Here is a 19,637-nt window from a genome sequence, read left to right as displayed (position 1 = left end):
CAGTATAAGTCAATGAAATACCCTTTCAGGCATAGAGTGACAAATAAATTATGCAAAAAAGAAGCAGAGAACTCTGGGTAGTTTTCAAGATTAGGTGGAAAGCAGCTCCTGTATGGAGCACTCTCAACACCAGCGACACTCTAGATCTGCTCACCTCAAATGTCTGTTTTTCTATCAAAATATTTAAGCATAGGATTAGCACAGTGCCAACCACGCCGAGATAGAAAAGGACAAAGTCTTTTGCCATTTGTACAGCAAAGTCTTTAAGCATAGGACTAGCACAGTGCTGTCCTTGCCGATCTGTAAATAGACAAAAGCCAATTACCACTCCAGGCACAGTATTACAGCTTTGAATGGGTAAAATACCAATCAAGCCAACCTGAAATGAGTAAAAGCAACCCCTGACACAATGTTTCGCTCTAACTAGAGCTCTTCAGAGAGGTATAGCTTTGTCCAGACACAAGGGAGCACCCAGTATAAGTCAATGAAATACCCTTTCAGGCATAGAGTGACAAATAAATTATGCAAAAAAGAAGCAGAGAACTCTGGGTAGTTCTCAAGATTAGGTGGAAAGCAGCTTCTGTATGGAGCACTGTCAACACCAGCGACACTCTAGATCTGCTCACCTCAAATGTCTGTTTTTCTATCAAAATCTTTAAGCATAGGATTAGCACAGTGCCATCCACGCCGAGATAGAAAAGGACACGTCTTTTGCCATTTGTACAGCAAAGTCTTTAAGCATAGGACTAGCACAGTGCTGTCCTTGCCGATCTGTAAAATGACAAAAGCAAATTACCACTCCAGGCACAGTAGTACAGCTTTGAATGCGTAAAATACCAATCAAGCCAACCTGAAATGAGTAAAAGCAACCCCTGACACAGTGTTTCGCTCTAATTAGAGCTCTTCAGAGAGATATAGCTTTGTCCAGACACAAGGGAGCACCCAGTATAAGTCAATGAAATACTCTTTCAGGCATAGAGTGACGAATAAATTATGCAAAAAAGAAGCAGAGAACTCTGGGTAGTTCTCAAGTTTAGGTCTAAAGCAGCTCCTGTATGGAGCACTCTTAACATCAGCGACACTCTAGATCTGCTCACCTCAAATGTCGGTTTTTCTATCAAAATCTTTAAGCATAGGATTAGAACAGTGCCAACCACGCCGAGATAGAAAAAGACAAAGTCTTTTGCCATTTGTACAGCAAAGTCTTTAAGCATAGGACTAGCACAGAGCTGTCTTTGCCGAGCTGTAAATTGACAAAAGCCAAATACCACTCCAGACACAGTATTACAGCTTTGAATTGGTAAAATACCAATCAAGCCAACCTGAAATGAGTAAAAGCAACCCCTGACACAGTGTTTCGCTCTAATTAGAGCTCTTCAGAGAGGTATAGCTTTGTCCAGACACAAGGGAGCACCCAGTATAAGTCAATGAAATACCCTTTCAGGCATAGAGTGACGAATAAATTATGCAAAAAAGAAGCAGAGAACTCTAGGTAGTTCTCAAGTTTAGGTGGAAAGCAGCTCCTGTATGGAGCACTCTCAACACCAGCGACACTCTAGATCTGCTCACCTCAAATGTCTGTTTTTCTATCAAAATCTTTAAGCATAGGATTAGCACAGTGCCAACCACGCCGAGATAAAAAAGAACAAAGTCTTTTGCCATTTGTACAGCAAAGTCTTTAAGCATAGGACTAGCACAGTGCTGTCCTTGCCGAGCTGTAAATTGACAAAAGCCAATTACCACTCCAGACACAGTATTACAGCTTTGAATTGGTAAAATACCAATCAAGCCAACCTGAAATGAGTAAAAGCAACCCTTGACACAGTGTTTCGCTCTAATTAGAGCTCTTCAGAGAGGTATACCTTTGTCCAGACACAAGGGAGCACCCAGTATAAGTCAATGAAATACCCTTTCAGGCATAGAGTGACGAATAAATTATGCAAAAATGAAGCAGAGAACTCTGGGTAGTTCTCAAGTTTAGGTGGAAAGCAGCTCCTGTATGGAGCACTCTCAACACCAGCGACACTCTAGATCTGCTCACCTCAAATGTCTGTTTTTCTATCAAAATCTGTAAGCATAGGATTAGCACAGTGCCCACTACACCGAAATAGAAAAGGTCAAAGTCTTTTGCCATTTATACAGCAAAGTCTTTAAGCATAGGACTAGCACAGTGCTGTCCTTGCCGAGCTGTAAAATGACAAAAGCCAATTATCACTCCAGGCACAGTATTACAGCTTTGAATTGGTAAAATACCAATCAAGCCAACCTGAAATGAGTAAAAGCAACTCCTGACAAAGTGTTTCGCTCTAATTAGAGCTCTTCAGAGAGGTATAGCTTTGTCCAAACACAAGGGAGCACCAAGTATAAGTCAAAGAAATACCCTTTCAGGCATAGAGTGACGAATGAATTATGCAAAAAAGAAGCAGAAAACTCTGGGTAGTTTTCAAGTTTAGGTGGAACGCAGCTCCTGTATGGAGCACTCTCAACACCAGCGACACTCTAGATCTGCTCACCTCAAATGTCTGTTTTTCTATCAAAACCTTTAAGCATAGGATTAGCACAGTGCCAACCACGCCGAGATAGAAAAGGACAAAGTCTTTTGCCATTTGTACAGCAAAGTCTTTAAGCATAGGACTAGCACAGTGCTGTCTTTGCCGAGCTGTAAACTGACAAAAGCCAATTACCACTCCAGACACAGTATTACAGCTTTGAATTGGTAAAATACCAATCAATCCAACCTGAAATGAGTAAAAGCAACCCCTGACACAGTGTTTCGCTCTAATTAGAGCTCTTCAGAGAGGTATAGCTTTGTCCAGACACAAGGGAGCACCCAGTATAAGTCAATGAAATACCCTTTCAGGCATAGAGTGACGAATAAATTATGCAAAAAAGAAGCAGAGAACTCTGGGTTGTTCTCAAGATTAGGTGGAAAGCAGCTCCTGTATGGAGCACTCTCAACACCAGCGACACTCTAGATCTGCTCACCTCAAATGTCTGTTTTTCTATCAAAATCTTTAAGCATAGGATTAGCACAGTGCCATCCACGCCGAGATAGAAAAGGACAAAGTCTTTTGCCATTTGTACAGCAAAGTCTTTAAGCATAGGATTAGCACAGTGCTGTCCTTGCCGAGCTGTAAAATGACAAAAGCCAATTACCACTCCAGACACAGTATTACAGCTTTGAATTGGTAAAATACCAATCAAGCCAACCTGAAATGAGTAAAAGCAACCCCTGACACAGTGTTTCGCTCTAATTAGAGCTCTTCAGAGAGGTATAGCTTTGTCCAGACACAAGGGAGCACCCAGTATAAGTCAATGAAATACCCTTTCAGGCATAGAGTGACAAATAAATTATGCAAAAAAGAAGCAGAGAACTCTGGGTAGTTTTCAAGATTAGGTGGAAAGCAGCTCCTGTATGGAGCACTCTCAACACCAGCGACACTCTAGATCTGCTCACCTCAAATGTCTGTTTTTCTATCAAAATATTTAAGCATAGGATTAGCACAGTGCCAACCACGCCGAGATAGAAAAGGACAAAGTCTTTTGCCATTTGTACAGCAAAGTCTTTAAGCATAGGACTAGCACAGTGCTGTCCTTGCCGATCTGTAAATAGACAAAAGCCAATTACCACTCCAGGCACAGTATTACAGCTTTGAATGGGTAAAATACCAATCAAGCCAACCTGAAATGAGTAAAAGCAACCCCTGACACAATGTTTCGCTCTAACTAGAGCTCTTCAGAGAGGTATAGCTTTGTCCAGACACAAGGGAGCACCCAGTATAAGTCAATGAAATACCCTTTCAGGCATAGAGTGACAAATAAATTATGCAAAAAAGAAGCAGAGAACTCTGGGTAGTTCTCAAGATTAGGTGGAAAGCAGCTTCTGTATGGAGCACTGTCAACACCAGCGACACTCTAGATCTGCTCACCTCAAATGTCTGTTTTTCTATCAAAATCTTTAAGCATAGGATTAGCACAGTGCCATCCACGCCGAGATAGAAAAGGACACGTCTTTTGCCATTTGTACAGCAAAGTCTTTAAGCATAGGACTAGCACAGTGCTGTCCTTGCCGATCTGTAAAATGACAAAAGCAAATTACCACTCCAGGCACAGTAGTACAGCTTTGAATGCGTAAAATACCAATCAAGCCAACCTGAAATGAGTAAAAGCAACCCCTGACACAGTGTTTCGCTCTAATTAGAGCTCTTCAGAGAGATATAGCTTTGTCCAGACACAAGGGAGCACCCAGTATAAGTCAATGAAATACTCTTTCAGGCATAGAGTGACGAATAAATTATGCAAAAAAGAAGCAGAGAACTCTGGGTAGTTCTCAAGTTTAGGTCTAAAGCAGCTCCTGTATGGAGCACTCTTAACATCAGCGACACTCTAGATCTGCTCACCTCAAATGTCGGTTTTTCTATCAAAATCTTTAAGCATAGGATTAGAACAGTGCCAACCACGCCGAGATAGAAAAAGACAAAGTCTTTTGCCATTTGTACAGCAAAGTCTTTAAGCATAGGACTAGCACAGAGCTGTCTTTGCCGAGCTGTAAATTGACAAAAGCCAAATACCACTCCAGACACAGTATTACAGCTTTGAATTGGTAAAATACCAATCAAGCCAACCTGAAATGAGTAAAAGCAACCCCTGACACAGTGTTTCGCTCTAATTAGAGCTCTTCAGAGAGGTATAGCTTTGTCCAGACACAAGGGAGCACCCAGTATAAGTCAATGAAATACCCTTTCAGGCATAGAGTGACGAATAAATTATGCAAAAAAGAAGCAGAGAACTCTAGGTAGTTCTCAAGTTTAGGTGGAAAGCAGCTCCTGTATGGAGCACTCTCAACACCAGCGACACTCTAGATCTGCTCACCTCAAATGTCTGTTTTTCTATCAAAATCTTTAAGCATAGGATTAGCACAGTGCCAACCACGCCGAGATAAAAAAGAACAAAGTCTTTTGCCATTTGTACAGCAAAGTCTTTAAGCATAGGACTAGCACAGTGCTGTCCTTGCCGAGCTGTAAATTGACAAAAGCCAATTACCACTCCAGACACAGTATTACAGCTTTGAATTGGTAAAATACCAATCAAGCCAACCTGAAATGAGTAAAAGCAACCCTTGACACAGTGTTTCGCTCTAATTAGAGCTCTTCAGAGAGGTATACCTTTGTCCAGACACAAGGGAGCACCCAGTATAAGTCAATGAAATACCCTTTCAGGCATAGAGTGACGAATAAATTATGCAAAAATGAAGCAGAGAACTCTGGGTAGTTCTCAAGTTTAGGTGGAAAGCAGCTCCTGTATGGAGCACTCTCAACACCAGCGACACTCTAGATCTGCTCACCTCAAATGTCTGTTTTTCTATCAAAATCTGTAAGCATAGGATTAGCACAGTGCCCACTACACCGAAATAGAAAAGGTCAAAGTCTTTTGCCATTTATACAGCAAAGTCTTTAAGCATAGGACTAGCACAGTGCTGTCCTTGCCGAGCTGTAAAATGACAAAAGCCAATTACCACTCCAGGCACAGTATTACAGCTTTGAATAGGTAAAATACCAATCAAGCCAACCTGAAATGAGTAAAAGCAACCCCTGACACAGTGTTTCACTCTAATTAGAGCTCTTCAGAGAGGTATAGCTTTGTCCAGACACAAGGGAGCACCCAGTATAAGTCAAAGAAATACCCTTTCAGGCATAGAGTGACGAATAAATTATGCAAAAAAGAAGCAGAGAACTCTGGGTAGTTCTCAGGTTTAGGTGGAAAGCAGCTCCTGTATGGAGCACTCTCAACACCAGCGACACTCTAGATCTGCTCACCTCAAATGTCTGTTTTTCTATCAAAATATTTAAGCATAGGATTAGCACAGTGCCAACCACGCCGAGATAGAAAAGGACAAAGTCTTTTGCCATTTGTACAGCAAAGACTTTAAGCATAGGACTAGCACAGTGCTGTCCTTGCCGATCTGTAAATAGACAAAAGCCAATTACCACTCCAGGCACAGTATTACAGCTTTGAATGGGTAAAATACCAATCAAGCCAACCTGAAATGAGTAAAAGCAACCCCTGACACAGTGTTTCGCTCTAACTAGAGCTCTTCAGAGTGGTATAGCTTTGTCCAGACACAAGGGAGCACCCAGTATAAGTCAATGAAATACCCTTTCAGGCAAAGAGTGACGAATAAATTATGCAAAAAAGAAGCAGAGAACTCTGGGTAGTTCTCAAGATTAGGTGGAAAGCAGCTTCTGTATGGAGCACTGTCAACACCAGCGACACTCTAGATCTGCGCGCCTCAAATGTCTGTTTTTCTATCAAAATCTTTAAGCATAGGATTAGCACAGTGCCATCCACGCCGAGATAGACAAGGACAAGTCTTTTGCCATTTGTACAGCAAAGTCTTTAAGCATAGGACTAGCACAGTGCTGTCCTTGCCGATCTGTAAAATGACAAAAGCAAATTACCACTCCAGGCACAGTAGTACAGCTTTGAATGCGTAAGATACCAATCAAGCCAACCTGAAATGAGTAAAAGCAACCCCTGACACAGTGTTTCGCTCTAATTAGAGCTCTTCAGAGAGGTATAGCTTTGTCCAGACACAAGGGAGCACCCAGTATAAGTCAATGAAATACCCTTTCAGGCATAGAGTGACGAATAAATTATGCAAAAAAGAAGCAGAGAACTCTGGGTAGTTCTCAAGTTTAGGTCTAAAGCAGCTCCTGTATGGAGCACTCTTAACATCAGCGACACTCTAGATCTGCTCACCTCAAATGTCGTTTTTTCTATCAAAATCTTTAAGCATAGGATTAGCACAGTGCCAACCACGCCGAGATAGAAAAGGACAAAGTCTTTTGCCATTTGTACAGCAAAGTCTTTAAGCATAGGACTAGCACAGTGCTGTCTTTGCCGAGCTGTAAATTGACAAAAGCCAAATACCACTCCAGACACAGTATTACAGCTTTGAATTGGTAAAATACCAATCAAGCCAACCTGAAATGAGTAAAAGCAACCCCTGACACAGTGTTTCGCTCTAATTAGAGCTCTTCAGAGAGGTATAGCTTTGTCCAGACACAAGGGAGCACCCAGTATAAGTCAATGAAATACCCTTTCAGGCATAGAGTGACGAATAAATTATGCAAAAAAGAAGCAGAGAACTCTGGGTAGTTCTCAAGTTTAGGTGGAAAGCAGCTCCTGTATGGAGCACTCTCAACACCAGCGACACTCTAGATCTGCTCACCTCAAATGTCTGTTTTTCTATCAAAATCTGTAAGCATAGGATTAGCACAGTGCCCACTACACCGAAATAGAAATGGTCAAAGTCTTTTGCCATTTGTACAGCAAAGTCTTTAAGCATAGGACTAGCACAGTGCTGTCCTTGCCGAGCTGTAAAATGACAAAAGCCAATTACCACTCCAGGCACAGTATTACAGCTTTGAATAGGTAAAATACCAATCAAGCCAACCTGAAATGAGTAAAAGCAACCCCTGACAAAGTGGTTTGCTCTAATTAGAGCTCTTCAGAGAGGTATAGCTTTGTCCAGACACAAGGGAGCACCCAGTATAAGTCAAAGAAATACCCTTTCAGGCATAGAGTGACGAATAAATTATGCAAAAAAAGAAGCAGAGAACTCTGGGTAGTTCTCAAGTTTAGGTGGAAAGCAGCTCCTGTATGGAGCACTCTCAACACCAGCGACACTCTAGATCTGCTCACCTCAAATGTCTGTTTTTCTATCAAAATCTTTAAGCATAGGATTAGCACAGTGCCAACCACGCCGAGATAGAAAAGAACAAAGTCTTTTGCCATTTGTACAGCAAAGTCTTTAAGCATAGGACTAGCACACTGCTGTCCTTGCCGAGCTGTAAATTGACAAAAGACAATTACCGCTCCAGACACAGTATTACAGCTTTGAATTGGTAAAATACCAATCAAGCCAACCTGAAATGAGTAAAAGCAACCCCTGACACAGTGTTTCGCTCTAATTAGAGCTCTTCAGAGAAGTATAGCTTTGTCCAGACACAAGGGAGCACCCAGTATAAGTCAATGAAATACCCTTTCAGGCATAGAGTGACGAATAAATTATGCAAAAAAGAAGCAGAGAACTCTGGGTAGTTCTCAAGTTTAGGTGGAAAGCAGCTCCTGTATGGAGCACTCTCACCACCAGCGACACTCTAGATCTGCTCACCTCAAATGTCTGTTTTTCTATCAAAATCTGTAAGCATAGGATTAGCACAGTGCCCACTACACCGAAATAGAAAAGGTCAAAGTCTTTTGCCATTTGTACAGCAAAGTCTTTAAGCATAGGACTAGCACAGTGCTGTCCTTGCCGAGCTGTAAAATGACAAAAGCCAATTACCACTCCAGGCACAGTATTACAGCTTTGAATAGGTAAAATACCAATCAAGCCAACCTGAAATGAGTAAAAGCAACCCCTGACACAGTGTTTCGCTCTAATTAGAGCTCTTCAGAGAAGTATAGCTTTGTCCAGACACAAGGGAGCACCCAGTATAAGTCAATGAAATACCCTTTCAGGCATAGAGTGACGAATGAATTATGCAAAAAAGAAGCAGAGAACTCTGGGTAGTTTTCAAGTTTAGGTGGAAAGCAGATCCTGTATGGAGCACTCTCAACACCAGCGACACTCTAGATCTGCTCACCTCAAATGTCTGTTTTTCTATCAAAACCTTTAAGCATAGGATTAGCACAGTGCCAACCACGCCGAGATAGAAAAGGACAAAGTCTTTTGCCATTTGTACAGCAAAGTCTTTAAGCATAGGACTAGCACAGTGCTGTCTTTGCCGAGCTGTAAATTGACAAAAGCCAATTACCACTCCAGACACAGTATTACAGCTTTGAATTGGTAAAATACCAATCAAGCCAACCTGAAATGAGTAAAAGCAACCCCTGACACAGTGTTTCGCTCTAATTAGAGCTCTTCAGAGATGTATAGCTTTGTCCAGACACAAGGGAGCACCCAGTATAAGTCAAAGAAATACCCTTTCAGGCATAGAGTGACGAATAAATTATGCAAAAAAGAAGCAGAGAACTCTGGGTAGTTCTCAGGTTTAGGTGGAAAGCAGCTCCTGTATGGAGCACTCTCAACACCAGCGACACTCTAGATCTGCTCACCTCAAATGTCTGTTTTTCAATCAAAATATTTAAGCATAGGATTAGCACAGTGCCAACCACACCGAAATAGAAAAGGACAAAGTCTTTTGCCATTTGTACAGCAAAGTCTTTAAGCATAGGACTAGCACAGTGCTGTCCTTGCTGATCTGTAAATAGACAAAAGCCAATTACCACTCCAGGCACAGTATTACAGCTTTGAATGGGTAAAATACCAATCAAGCCAACCTGAAATGAGTAAAAGCAACCCCTGACACAGTGTTTCGCTCTAACTAGAGCTCTTCAGAGAGGTATAGCTTTGTCCAGACACAAGGGAGCACCCAGTATAAGTCAATGAAATACCCTTTCAGGCATAGAGTGACGAATAAATTATGCAAAAAAGAAGCAGAGAACTCTGGGTAGTTCTCAAGATTAGGTGGAAAGCAGCTTCTGTATGGAGCACTGTCAACACCAGCGACACTCTAGATCTGCTCACCTCAAATGTCTGTTTTTCTATCAAAATCTTTAAGCATAGGATTAGCACAGTGCCATCCACGCCGAGATAGAAAAGGACAAGTCTTTTGCCATTTGTACAGCAAAGTCTTTAAGCATAGGACTAGCACAGTGCTGTCCTTGCCGATCTGTAAAATGACAAAAGCAAATTACCACTCCAGGCACAGTAGTACAGCTTTGAATGCGTAAAATACCAATCAAGCCAACCTGAAATGAGTAAAAGCAACCCCTGACACAGTGTTTCGCTCTAATTAGAGCTCTTCAGAGAGGTATAGCTTTGTCCAGACACAAGGGAGCACCCAGTATAAGTCAATGAAATACCCTTTCAGGCATAGAGTGACGAATAAATTATGCAAAAAAGAAGCAGAGAACTCTGGGTAGTTCTCAAGTTTAGGTCTAAAGCAGCTCCTGTATGGAGCACTCTCAACATCAGCGACACTCTAGATCTGCTCACCTCAAATGTCGGTTTTTCTACCAAAATCTTTGAGCATTGGATTAGCTCAGTGCCATCCACGCCGAGATAGAAAAGGACAAAGTCTTTTGCCATTTGTACAGCAAAGTCTTTAAGCATAGGACTAGCACAATGCTGTCCTTGCCGAGCTGTAAAATGACAGAAGCCAATTACCACTCCAGGCACAGTATTACAGCTTTGAATTGGTAAAATACCAATCAAGCCAACCTGAAATGAGTAAAAGCAACCCCTGACAAATTGGTTCACTCTAATTAGAGCTTTTCAGAGAGGTATAGCTTTGTCCAGACACAAGGGAGCACCCAGTATAAGTCAAAGAAATACCCTTTCAGGCATAGAGTGACGAATAAATTATGCAAAAAAAGAAGCAGAGAACTCTGGGTAGTTCTCAAGTTTAGGTGGAAAGCAGCTCCTGTATGGAGCACTCTCAACACCAGCGACACTCTAGATCTGCTCACCTCAAATGTCTGTTTTTCTATCAAAATCTTAAAGCATAGGATTAGCACAGTGCCAACCACGCCGAGATAGAAAAGAACAAAGTCTTTTGCCATTTGTACAGCAAAGTCTTTAAGCATAGGACTAGCACAGTGCTGTACTTGCCGAGCTGTAAATTGACAAAAGCCAATTACCACTCCAGACACAGTATTACAGCTTTGAATTGGTAAAATACCAATCAAGCCAACCTGAAATGAGTAAAAGCAACCCCTGACACAGTGTTTCGCTCTAATTAGAGCTCTTCAGAGAGGTATAGCTTTGTCCAGACACAAGGGAGCACCCAGTATAAGTCAATGAAATACCCTTTCAGGCATAGAGTGACGAATAAATTATGCAAAAAAGAAGGAGAGAACTCTGGGTAGTTCTCAAGTTTAGGTGGAAAGCAGCTCCTGTATGGAGCACTCTCAACACCAGCTACACTCTAGATCTGCCCACCTCAAATGTCTGTTTTTCTATCAAAATCTGTAAGCATAGGATTAGCACAGTGCCCACTACACCGAAATAGAAATGGTCAAAGTCTTTTGCCATTTGTACAGCAAAGTCTTTAAGCATAGGACTAGCACAGTGCTGTCCTTGCCGAGCTGTAAATTGACAAAAGCCAATTACCACTCCAGACACAGTATTACAGCTTTGAATTGGTAAAATACTAATCAAGCCAACCTGAAATGAGTAAAAGCAACCCTTGACACAGTGTTTCGCTCTAATTAGAGCTCTTCAGAGAGGTATACCTTTGTCCAGACACAAGGGAGCACCCAGTATAAGTCAATGAAATACCCTTTCAGGCATAGAGTGACGAATAAATTATGCAAAAATGAAGCAGAGAACTCTGGGTAGTTCTCAAGTTTAGGTGGAAAGCAGCTCCTGTATGGAGCACTCTCAACACCAGCGACACTCTAGATCTGCTCACCTCAAATGTCTGTTTTTCTATCAAAATCTGTAAGCATAGGATTAGCACAGTGAACACTACACCGAAATAGAAAAGGTCAAAGTCTTTTGCCATTTATACAGCAAAGTCTTTAAGCATAGGACTAGCACAGTGCTGTCCTTGCCGAGCTGTAAAATGACAAAAGCCAATTACCACTCCAGGCACAGTATTACAGCTTTGAATAGGTAAAATACCAATCAAGCCAACCTGAAATGAGTAAAAGCAACCCCTGACACAGTGTTTCACTCTAATTAGAGCTCTTCAGAGAGGTATAGCTTTGTCCAGACACAAGGGAGCACCCAGTATAAGTCAAAGAAATACCCTTTCAGGCATAGAGTGACGAATAAATTATGCAAAAAAGAAGCAGAGAACTCTGGGTAGTTCTCAGGTTTAGGTGGAAAGCAGCTCCTGTATGGAGCACTCTCAACACCAGCGACACTCTAGATCTGCTCACCTCAAATGTCTGTTTTTCTATCAAAATATTTTAGCATAGGATTAGCACAGTGCCAACCACGCCGAGATAGAAAAGGACAAAGTCTTTTGCCATTTGTACAGCAAAGACTTTAAGCATAGGACTAGCACAGTGCTGTCCTTGCCGATCTGTAAATAGACAAAAGCCAATTACCACTCCAGGCACAGTATTACAGCTTTGAATGGGTAAAATACCAATCAAGCCAACCTGAAATGAGTAAAAGCAACCCCTGACACAGTGTTTCGCTCTAACTAGAGCTCTTCAGAGTGGTATAGCTTTGTCCAGACACAAGGGAGCACCCAGTATAAGTCAATGAAATACCCTTTCAGGCAAAGAGTGACGAATAAATTATGCAAAAAAGAAGCAGAGAACTCTGGGTAGTTCTCAAGATTAGGTGGAAAGCAGCTTCTGTATGGAGCACTGTCAACACCAGCGACACTCTAGATCTGCGCGCCTCAAATGTCTGTTTTTCTATCAAAATCTTTAAGCATAGGATTAGCACAGTGCCATCCACGCCGAGATAGAAAAGGACAAGTCTTTTGCCATTTGTACAGCAAAGTCTTTAAGCATAGGACTAGCACAGTGCTGTCCTTACCGATCTGTAAAATGACAAAAGCAAATTACCACTCCAGGCACAGTAGTACAGCTTTGAATGCATAAGATACCAATCAAGCCAACCTGAAATGAGTAAAAGCAACCCCTGACACAGTGTTTCGCTCTAATTAGAGCTCTTCAGAGAGGTATAGCTTTGTCCAGACACAAGGGAGCACCCAGTATAAGTCAATGAAATACCCTTTCAGGCATAGAGTGACGAATAAATTATGCAAAAAAGAAGCAGAGAACTCTGGGTAGTTCTCAAGTTTAGGTGGAAAGCAGCTCCTGTATGGAGCACTCTCAACACCAGCGACACTCTAGATCTGCTCACCTCAAATGTCTGTTTTTCTATCAAAATCTGTAAGCATAGGATTAGCACAGTGCCCACTACACCGAAATAGAAAAGGTCAAAGTCTTTTGCCATTTGTACAGCAAAGTCTTTAAGCATAGGACTAGCACAGTGCTGTCCTTGCCGAGCTGTAAAATGACAAAAGCCAATTACCACTCCAGGCACAGTATTACAGCTTTGAATAGGTAAAATACCAATCAAGCCAACCTGAAATGAGTAAAAGCAACCCCTGACAAAGTGGTTTGCTCTAATTAGAGCTCTTCAGAGAGGTATAGCTTTGTCCAGACACAAGGGAGCACCCAGTATAAGTCAAAGAAATACCCTTTCAGGCATAGAGTGACGAATAAATTATGCAAAAAAAGAAGCAGAGAACTCTGGGTAGTTCTCAAGTTTAGGTGGAAAGCAGCTCCTGTATGGAGCACTCTCAACACCAGCGACACTCTAGATCTGCTCACCTCAAATGTCTGTTTTTCTATCAAAATCTTTAAGCATAGGATTAGCACAGTGCCAACCACGCCAAGATAGAAAAGAACAAAGTCTTTTGCCATTTGTACAGCAAAGTCTTTAAGCATAGGACTAGCACACTGCTGTCCTTGCCGAGCTGTAAATTGACAAAAGACAATTACCGCTCCAGACACAGTATTACAGCTTTGAATTGGTAAAATACCAATCAAGCCAACCTGAAATGAGTAAAAGCAACCCCTGACACAGTGTTTCACTCTAATTAGAGCTCTTCAGAGAAGTATAGCTTTGTCCAGACACAAGGGAGCACCCAGTATAAGTCAATGAAATACCCTTTCAGGCATAGAGTGACGAATAAATTATGCAAAAAAGAAGCAGAGAACTCTGGGTAGTTCTCAAGTTTAGGTGGAAAGCAGCTCCTGTATGGAGCACTCTCACCACCAGCGACACTCTAGATCTGCTCACCTCAAATGTCTGTTTTTCTATCAAAATCTGTAAGCATAGGATTAGCACAGTGCCCACTACACCGAAATAGAAAAGGTCAAAGTCTTTTGCCATTTGTACAGCAAAGTCTTTAAGCATAGGACTAGCACAGTGCTGTCCTTGCCGAGCTGTAAAATGACAAAAGCCAATTACCACTCCAGGCACAGTATTACAGCTTTGAATAGGTAAAATACCAATCAAGCCAACCTGAAATGAGTAAAAGCAACCCCTGACACAGTGTTTCGCTCTAATTAGAGCTCTTCAGAGAAGTATAGCTTTGTCCAGACACAAGGGAGCACCCAGTATAAGTCAATGAAATACCCTTTCAGGCATAGAATGACGAATAAATTATGCAAAAAAGAAGCAGAGAACTCTGGGTAGTTCTCAAGTTTAGGTCGAAAGCAGCTCCTGTATGTAGCACTCTCAACATCAGCGACACTCTAGATCTGCTCACCTCAAATGTCGGTTTTTCTACCAAAATCTTTAAGCATTGGATTAGCTCAGTGCCATCCACGCTGAGATAGAAAAGGACAAAGTCTTTTGCCATTTGTACAGCAAAGTCTTTAGGCATAGGACTAGCACAATGCTGTCCTTGCCGAGCTGTAAAAATGACAAAAGCCAATTATCACTCCAGGCACAGTATTACAGCTTTGAATTGGTAAAATACCAATCAAGCCAACCTGAAATGAGTAGAAGCAACCCCTGACAATGTGTTTCGCTCTAATTAGAGCTCTTCTGAGAGGTATAGCTTTGTCCAAACACAAGGGAGCACCCAGTATAAGTCAAAGAAATACCCTTTCAGGAATAGAGTGACGAATGAATTATGCAAAAAAGAAGCAGAGAACTCTGGGTAGTTTTCAAGTTTAGGTGGAAAGCAGATCCTGTATGGAGCACTCTCAACACCAGCGACACTCTAGATCTGCTCACCTCAAATGTCTGTTTTTCTATCAAAACCTTTAAGCATAGGATTAGCACAGTGCCAACCACGCCGAGATAGAAAAGGACAAAGTCTTTTGCCATTTGTACAGCAAAGTCTTTAAGCATAGGACTAGCACAGTGCTGTCTTTGCCGAGCTGTAAATTGACAAAAGCCAATTACCACTCCAGACACAGTATTACAGCTTTGAATTGGTAAAATACCAATCAAGCCAACCTGAAATGAGTAAAAGCAACCCCTGACACAGTGTTTCGCTCTAATTAGAGCTCTTCAGAGATGTATAGCTTTGTCCAGACACAAGGGAGCACCCAGTATAAGTCAAAGAAATACCCTTTCAGGCATAGAGTGACGAATACATTATGCAAAAAAGAAGCAGAGAACTCTGGGTAGTTCTCAGGTTTAGGTGGAAAGCAGCTCCTGTATGGAGCACTCTCAACACCAGCGACACTCTAGATCTGCTCACCTCAAATGTCTGTTTTTCAATCAAAATATTTAAGCATAGGATTAGCACAGTGCCAACCACGCCGAAATAGAAAAGGACAAAGTCTTTTGCCATTTGTACAGCAAAGTCTTTAAGCGTAGGACTAGCACAGTGCTGTCCTTGCTGATCTGTAAATAGACAAAAGCCAATTACCACTCCAGGCACAGTATTACAGCTTTGAATGGGTAAAATACCAATCAAGCCAACCTGAAATGAGTAAAAGCAACCCCTGACACAGTGTTTCGCTCTAACTAGAGCTCTTCAGAGAGGTATAGCTTTGTCCAGACACAAGGGAGCACCCAGTATAAGTCAATGAAATACCCTTTCAGGCATAGAGTGACGAATAAATTATGCAAAAAAGAAGCAGAGAACTCTGGGTAGTTCTCAAGATTAGGTGGAAAGCAGCTTCTGTATGGAGCACTGTCAACACCAGCGACACTCTAGATCTGCTCACCTCAAATGTCGGTTTTTCTACCAAAATCTTTAAGCATTGGATTAGCTCAGTGCCATCCACGCTGAGATAGAAAAGGACAAAGTCTTTTGCCATTTGTACAGCAAAGTCTTTAGGCATAGGACTAGCACAATGCTGTCCTTGCCGAGCTGTAAAAATGACAAAAGCCAATTATCACTCCAGGCACAGTATTACAGCTTTGAATTGGTAAAATACCAATCAAGCCAACCTGAAATGAGTAGAAGCAACCCCTGACAATGTGTTTCGCTCTAATTAGAGCTCTTCTGAGAGGTATAGCTTTGTCCAAACACAAGGGAGCACCCAGTATAAGTCAAAGAAATACCCTTTCAGGAATAGAGTGACGAATGAATTATGCAAAAAAGAAGCAGAGAACTCTGGGTAGTTTTCAAGTTTAGGTGGAAAGCAGATCCTGTATGGAGCACTCTCAACACCAGCGACACTCTAGATCTGCTCACCTCAAATGTCTGTTTTTCTATCAAAACCTTTAAGCATAGGATTAGCACAGTGCCAACCACGCCGAGATAGAAAAGGACAAAGTCTTTTGCCATTTGTACAGCAAAGTCTTTAAGCATAGGACTAGCACAGTGCTGTCTTTGCCGAGCTGTAAATTGACAAAAGCCAATTACCACTCCAGACACAGTATTACAGCTTTGAATTGGTAAAATACCAATCAAGCCAACCTGAAATGAGTAAAAGCAACCCCTGACACAGTGTTTCGCTCTAATTAGAGCTCTTCAGAGATGTATAGCTTTGTCCAGACACAAGGGAGCACCCAGTATAAGTCAAAGAAATACCCTTTCAGGCATAGAGTGACGAATAAATTATGCAAAAAAGAAGCAGAGAACTCTGGGTAGTTCTCAGGTTTAGGTGGAAAGCAGCTCCTGTATGGAGCACTCTCAACACCAGCGACACTCTAGATCTGCTCACCTCAAATGTCTGTTTTTCAATCAAAATATTTAAGCATAGGATTAGCACAGTGCCAACCACGCCGAAATAGAAAAGGACAAAGTCTTTTGCCATTTGTACAGCAAAGTCTTTAAGCGTAGGACTAGCACAGTGCTGTCCTTGCTGATCTGTAAATAGACAAAAGCCAATTACCACTCCAGGCACAGTATTACAGCTTTGAATGGGTAAAATACCAATCAAGCCAACCTGAAATGAGTAAAAGCAACCCCTGACACAGTGTTTCGCTCTAACTAGAGCTCTTCAGAGAGGTATAGCTTTGTCCAGACACAAGGGAGCACCCAGTATAAGTCAATGAAATACCCTTTCAGGCATAGAGTGACGAATAAATTATGCAAAAAAGAAGCAGAGAACTCTGGGTAGTTCTCAAGATTAGGTGGAAAGCAGCTTCTGTATGGAGCACTGTCAACACCAGCGACACTCTAGATCTGCTCACCTCAAATGTCTGTTTTTCTATCAAAATCTTTAAGCATAGGATTAGCACAGTGCCATCCACGCCGAGATAGAAAAGGACAAGTCTTTTGCCATTTGTACAGCAAAGTCTTTAAGCATAGGACTAGCACAGTGCTGTCCTTGCCGATCTGTAAAATGACAAAAGCAAATTACCACTCCAGGCACAGTAGTACAGCTTTGAATGCGTAAAATACCAATCAAGCCAACCTGAAATGAGTAAAAGTGACCCCTGACACAGTGTTTCGCTCTAATTAGAGCTCTTCAGAGAGGTATAGCTTTGTCCAGACACAAGGGAGCACCCAGTATAAGTCAATGAAATACCCTTTCAGGCATAGAGTGACGAATAAATTATGCAAAAAAGAAGCAGAGAACTCTGGGTAGTTCTCAAGTTTAGGTCTAAAGCAGCTCCTGTATGGAGCACTCTCAACATCAGCGACACTCTAGATCTGCTCACCTCAAATGTCGGTTTTTCTACCAAAATCTTTGAGCATTGGATTAGCTCAGTGCCATCCACGCCGAGATAGAAAAGGACAAAGTCTTTTGCCATTTGTACAGCAAAGTCTTTAAGCATAGGACTAGCACAATGCTGTCCTTGCCGAGCTGTAAAATGACAAAAGCCAATTACCACTCCAGGCACAGTATTACAGCTTTGAATTGGTAAAATACCAATCAAGCCAACCTGAAATGAGTAAAAGCAACCCCTGACAAATTGGTTCACTCTAATTAGAGCTCTTCAGAGAGGTATAGCTTTGTCCAGACACAAGGGAGCACCCAGTATAAGTCAAAGAAATACCCTTTCAGGCATAGAGTGACGAATAAATTATGCAAAAAAAGAAGCAGAGAACTCTGGGTAGTTCTCAAGTTTAGGTGGAAAGCAGCTCCTGTATGGAGCACTCTCAACACCAGCGACACTCTAGATCTGCTCACCTCAAATGTCTGTTTTTCTATCAAAATCTTTAAGCATAGGATTAGCACAGTGCCAACCACGCCGAGATAGAAAAGAACAAAGTCTTTTGCCATTTGTACAGCAAAGTCTTTAAGCATAGGACTAGCACAGTGCTGTACTTGCCGAGCTGTAAATTGACAAAAGCCAATTACCACTCCAGACACAGTATTACAGCTTTGAATTGGTAAAATACCAATCAAGCCAACCTGAAATGAGTAAAAGCAACCCCTGACACAGTGTTTCGCTCTAATTAGAGCTCTTCAGAGAGGTATAGCTTTGTCCAGACACAAGGGAGCACCCAGTATAAGTCAATGAAATACCCTTTCAGGCATAGAGTGACGAATAAATTATGCAAAAAAGAAGGAGAGAACTCTGGGTAGTTCTCAAGTTTAGGTGGAAAGCAGCTCCTGTATGGAGCACTCTCAACACCAGCGACACTCTAGATCTGCCCACCTCAAATGTCTGTTTTTCTATCAAAATCTGTAAGCATAGGATTAGCACAGTGCCCACTACACCGAAATAGAAATGGTCGAAGTCTTTTGCCATTTGTACAGCAAAGTCTTTAAGCATAGGACTAGCACAGTGCTGTCCTTGCCGAGCTGTAAAATGACAAAAGCCAATTACCACTCCAGGCACAGTATTACAGCTTTGAATAGGTAAAATACCAATCAAGCCAACCTGAAATGAGTAAAAGCAACCCCTGACAAAGGGGTTCGCTCTAATTAGAGCTCTTCAGAGAGGTATAGCTTTGTCCAGACACAAGGGAGCACCCAGTATAAGTCAAAGAAATACCCTTTCAGGCATAGAGTGACGAATAAATTATGCAAAAAAAGAAGCAGAGAACTCTGGGTAGTTCTCAAGTTTAGGTGGAAAGCAGCTCCTGTATGGAGCACTCTCAAGACCAGCGACACTCTAGATCTGCTCACCTCAAATGTCTGTTTTTCTATCAAAATCTTTAAGCATAGGATTAGCACAGTGCCAACCACGCCGAGATAGAAAAGAACAAAGTCTTTTGCCATTTGTACAGCAAAGTCTTTAAGCATAGGACTAGCACAGTGCTGTCCTTGACGAGCTGTAAATTGACAAAAGCCAATTACCTCTCCAGACACAGTATTACAGCTTTGAATTGGTAAAATACCAATCAAGCCAACCTGAAATGAGTAAAAGCAACCCCTGACACAGTGTTTCGCTCTAATTAGAGCTCTTCAGAGAGGTATAGCTTTGTCCAGTCACAAGGGAGCACCCAGTATAAGTCAATGAAATACCCTTTCAGGCATAGAATGACGAATAAATTATGCAAAAAAGAAGCAGCGAACTCTGGGTAGTTCTCAAGTTTAGGTCGAAAGCAGCTCCTGTATGTAGCACTCTCAACATCAGCGACACTCTAGATCTGCTCACCTCAAATGTCGGTTTTTCTACCAAAATCTTTAAGCATTGGATTAGCTCAGTGCCATCCACGCCGAGATAGAAAAGGACAAAGTCTTTTGCCACTTGTACAGCAAAGTCTTTAGGCATACGACTAGCACAA

This window comes from Triturus cristatus, chromosome 7 (genome assembly GCF_964204655.1).
Source record: "Triturus cristatus chromosome 7, aTriCri1.1, whole genome shotgun sequence".
NCBI classification, from domain to species: domain Eukaryota; kingdom Metazoa; phylum Chordata; class Amphibia; order Caudata; family Salamandridae; genus Triturus; species Triturus cristatus.
Note: the sequence above shows the minus strand (reverse complement) of the source record.